We start from the raw sequence: 5599 nt of genomic DNA, 5'->3' as shown, positions 1-5599 counted from the left end.
ATATTATATATATATATATATATGTATATACATACATTATATATATATATATATATATATATATATACATATATATATATATGTATATATATATATATATATATATATATATATATATATATATATATATATATATATATATATATATATATATATATGTATATAAGCACTAGTAAATATTTTAAGTATTTTCATTATTTCTTGATTGTCCTTTGTAAACAAACCCGAAATGGAATATCATGCATATTCGATCAGAGAGAGAGAGAGAGAGAGAAGAGAGAGAAAGTTAATTATGATAAACTTTCCCTAAGCATTATTCTCCACTATGATTTATAATCATTGACAATAACTGCTTTCCATTTACCTTAAATCTACCCCAGAATAAGTAATGATTCTGATTCCTTTCACTTTCTCTCTCTGTGGCATTCGTTTAGAATAATAACTATCTGAAATCCATGCTACGAACGGCTTTTTGTTTCCTTTATACTGGAACCTTCGAGAATGAAGTAATCAATTGTCAAATATCCTTATAAAATATGGTTGGAAAAATAAAAGAGAATATCTTTACGAAGAATGCACAATAAAAAGTACATGAATGATAATATTTGCATATTCAATGATAGATCGATAAATAGATAGAGAGTTAAAGAGATGTAGATATAGAGGCAGCAAAAGAATATGAAAGACCCAATTGCCTTAAATCCCGGGTGAGAGTGTTCAAATGATTACCTGCACTGAACAGCCAACACGGGCTAAGTCCTTTATTATTGACCTCAGATCCGTAGGGGACATAACCCTCCTTTGATGTTACTGGGCTGTGGATGCTCTTCTTGAATATTTCCAGATGGAAAAGAGAGCGGCCGCGTTCTATTCCACTGTGGCTTCTGATTCTCAAATACACAACTGAGGGTAATCTGTTACAAGGAAATAGCTGTACTTTTTTTTTTTTATTATATTCGTGCTTGCTCTTTTCAAAACGAAATAAGCGTTAACCAGAATAACACGGGTGCACACACAAACGGACACATACACATACGCTTATTATTATTATTATATCATAGACACAGATTGTTCTTTTACGAGATTGTGAATCTCTTAACAACATTACTGCCATTATTCAGAAGATGAAGCCTGTTCATATGGAAGAAGCCCACAGGGTCCAATGACCTGAAATTCGAGCTTCCAAAGAATATGGCGTCTATCAGGAAGAAGTAGGTGGAGGTAAAGGAAAGGCATAAAGAAGAAATCCACTAATTGAAAAAGAAAATAGATGGAGAGAACGCGGCGCATAAGCCCTTGCCATTAAAATTCGTTAGTCCGAAACTCATGTGTTTCCCCTGTTGAAAGGAATGCAAATCGTGCTAAGGGGCGATTTTCGTCCTTTTTGTCAAAGGAATGTTCTTGAGTCCATAAAGAATATCTTACCTCTGTTCGTGGCAAACGCCTTTAAGGATTTAGAGTCGAAATATGTTACTTCTTCGATGGGTCAGGCAAATATAGGCGGTACATAAATATACATGTTTGTTTGCGCGCGTGTGTAAGTATTGACCATTACTCGCACAGACAAATGTACCGCCTATATTTACCTGACCCAACGAAGGCGTAACAAATTTAGACTCTAAATCCTTAAAGATTTGCCACGAAAAGAGGGTAAATACTCTTTAGGGACCCAAGAACAGTCTTTTGCCAAAAAGGCCGAAAATCGCCACTTAGCGCGATTTGCATTCCTTTCAACAGAGGAAACACAAGAGTTTTGGACTAACGAATTTGAATTGCAAGGGCTTATGCGTCGAGATAGGAAAAAAAGGAGTTTTACAAAATAAATAGGGAGAGTTTTTAACGATTATCTGTCTCTGTCTCTTTCTGGAATATTTTAAGATGTTTTTCGTTGACCATCAGTGAGACTTTCGATTTTTCGCGTCCTCTTTTTCTATTTTTTTTTCTTTTCCGATAAGTGGGATCACTTCCTTATGCATCCCCTTTACCTCCAACTACTTCTTCCTGAGGGACACGTTATTCTTTGGAAGCTAAAATTTCAGGTCATTGGCCCCTGTGGGCCTCTTCCATATGAATAGCCTTCATCTTCTGAATAATAATCTACGTATATATAATAATAATAATGTGCGTGTGTGTGTGTATGTGTGCATCCGCGTTATTCTGGTTAAAGCGTATTTTTTTAGAAGAGCAAGTACAGCCGCAACACAAATTTCACAAAGAAATCAACTCGCAAAGAGGGATACAAAAAACACTTACTTTGGCAATTGATTTTAATTGACAAAAACTATCTATAATCCAAAAATAATTCCCCAGAAAGCTTTCTTGAGGGACTAGAAAAATACACACAACTTAAAAAAAAAACACACTTAAACCATCATGCGCCTCGAGTCGAAGAGAAAGGATGGGGTAATAGGTAGAAAAACACACTTTCCCTAGCATAGGACAGAGGGATACACAGGGAGAAAGAAACTTTAAACCTAATTATTTTTACGATAGCCATTTGTTGTCATAATACACTTTAAAAGTATAACATTTTCCAAACAGACGATAAGATAACACTGATGACGCAATGAAGACAACTATATAACACAACTGAAGACTTATTGAAGACATTTTTATGACCACACCGAATACCTAATGAAATTATTTATAACAATAACAGTGATTGCCCAACTGAAGGATCGCTAGAGGCGTCCACGTACTGAGGGGATCAAGAAGGGAACGTAAGTGGTCGCAAATAATATGTTTGCAGTGTGGGGAAAGAACATATACGGTCAGCTTACCGTTCTCCACGACTATAAGGCCTCCTGACGACTCCAGGAGGTCAAGCACACGGCCAAAGCCAGCAGCAATGGCAAGCAGCAGAAAAAAAAAAAAAAAAAAAAGACCAGGAGTGTTTATCAGTGAGGCAAAATTAGTCCACAGGAGCCTCTCAATACTGACGAAAGCTGCAGGGACGGGAGCACAAAACATCCAGTAGTAAAAGCCATAAGAAAAATCGAATGACCTCTTCTGTTTGGGAGCCGAAACTGTCTACTCACGCTGCCCAGACAGGTAAAGGGTGACCCAGGAAAAGAGAGCGAAAGCATAATCACGTAATGGGTTGCTCAACAAGCGAAGCACTGAAGACGGGTAGTGTGCTCAACGAGACATGAAAAGTAAAGTGATCTGGTGAATAAACACTATATGAATAACCAGGTACAAAACCTTGGCCAGGGCTAAAAGAATGTTCCAAGAGAACTTTCCGTGACTTAACCAAAGCATAATAAAATTTATATGAAAAACCACGAAAAAAATATCTAAAGCAATTATGGATTACAATATATATATATATTTATATATATATATATATATATATATATATATATATATATATATATATATAATATATGTATTGTGACAAGCGTCCTTCCGACGCTTGTTTTTTTACTTTTTTCTATTTCAAAACATGATGGAGTTTAAAAGAAACATGGGAGAAATAGAGGAATCAGTTTTGGAAAACACAGAGTAAAAGCAAAAAGTGTTGTGACTTTTGAGATATTTTGAGCCATCGTTTATCTCTTCTTCCCCTTTGCCATAACGATATCTTGAGGATTAAAAACATGGACGTGACATCAGCCATCTGCTAAAATTTCATTTTAATGCCCTGTTAGTTCTGATTTATTAAATGCTATACACTCGTCATAGCCATCGCTGCCCAAATCGAATTAAGACACTGGCCTTACACAGATAATGACTTACAATTTCAATAAAGATAGCAGATATCTGTGACTATGGCCCCTTGCTGCCATTATGCAAATTCCCCTGTCAAATCTCTCGGGAGTCATTTAAAGGGATCAGCCCTAAAAATCATTAGAATTCACACCCCCACACATGTGGTCTCCATGACCTGACCTCGCACTCTCATCCTTTCTTCGTAGTGCTTCACACCTGCAGCTCCGGCCCCCAAGCCATATCCTCTCAAACTTAATTGGCATCTCTTTGTACTCTCTCCTCCATACCCTTTTCTGCTGGTGTTTCAATGACCTTTTCAGGTACCTGCCAGGATTAGCAAAAATTTCATTTTAATGTCCTGTCAATTTTTATTACCAGTCATACACTTGCCATAGCCATCGCTGCCCAATTCCAGTTAAGACACCGGCCTTACACAGATGACTTACAATTTCAATAAAGGTAGCAGACATCTGTGACTATGACCCCTTGCTGCCATTATGCAAATTCCCCTGTAAAATCTCTCGGGAGTCATTTAAAGGGATCAGCCCTAAAAATCATTAGAATTCACATCCTCACACACGTGGTCTCCATGACTTGTCCTCACACCCTTATAATGGTTTTCATAGAGCTTCGCACATACCCTTTCACACTTAAGTAGCACCTCTTTGTACTCTCTCCTTCATACCCTTTTCTGCTGGCGTTTCAATGACCTTTTCAGATATTAGCGACGGAGACCAAAGCTCATATGTCGCCCCAGTTTTGACAGATGTCAGACAATACTCTCCTAGCAACACCAAAACTAAATATATATATGGGCTGGTGTGCCCTATCAAATTGCATATCATTCTAGCCAGTTGTGGTAGTTAGCCCGACGGAGCAGTGTCATGCCCGAGTCTGACGACGTGACAACCTGCTCTTGTATATTGAAGTCTTGGTGAAGATCTACGGCTAGTTTCTACTTCTACTGTACCATCTGGAATCCAGACTCTATCTTGACGTCCAACCCCAACATCCCACTTGGAAGCTGTCGCCTTTAAAGGACCTGAGCGCTGCCTGACGTGTAGAGCTCTTTCATTTTGTTTCCTAGTGAAGAATTGCAACTCTACGCATATCTCGTCCACAGACAAAGGTATTTGAATTGGAGGTTGATTTGTCGGTCTTCACCTTACTATTCCTTGCCCTCATTCCTTGTCCAACTGTTCTCCTACTCCCATCCTCCTCTTATCCTGTCTCCTTCAGACTCAAGTAATATTTGATTGTGCAATTGTGATATTTGTCAATTCATTGTGGAAGTGTTCTTAGATCTGTATTGGTCATACTTTCAGTTGTTTCGTCGTATTAGCATTCATTTAGTATTTGATATATTTCCTTTTAGCATAGTTTCATTTAAGTATTGATAAGTTAAATGAGCTTTCCAGTTGTTAGTCTCTGTGTTACAATGTTACCTGCTTCCCCAATGTGTGCCACCTTCTGTTGTTCAATAGCACCACTCAACACTTATTGCCAGTGCTATTCTTGGAATAGTATTTCTGAGATCTCAGTGGGAGCAACTCTTGCTAACAGTGCTCCACCTTTCGTGTCTTATTATTAAGAGCTTGTTCATTGTCGCATGTACCATATTTGTTCATTATATTTAGTGTTTTGCTTACAGCCCAGTGGCAAATTTATTCTTGACATTGTACATAATATTCATTAGTAATATAGTGCCTCGGAGCCAGTGAGAGCGCCTGCAATTTTTATTCTTCTTCTGATTACTACAGTGAATTATATTTGTAAGTGGACGTAATACTTTTACCTTCAATCCTTTATTGAAAGCAGGTTATGGAGGGTTGCTAAAGGTAAAAAGTGGTAGGCCACCCGTAGTCAATTGCTGTTCCCAAAAAGACAT

The sequence above is a fragment of the Macrobrachium nipponense genome, chromosome 18 (assembly GCF_015104395.2).
Source record: "Macrobrachium nipponense isolate FS-2020 chromosome 18, ASM1510439v2, whole genome shotgun sequence".
Classification (NCBI taxonomy): domain Eukaryota; kingdom Metazoa; phylum Arthropoda; class Malacostraca; order Decapoda; family Palaemonidae; genus Macrobrachium; species Macrobrachium nipponense.
This window is presented reverse-complemented; position numbering follows the sequence as displayed.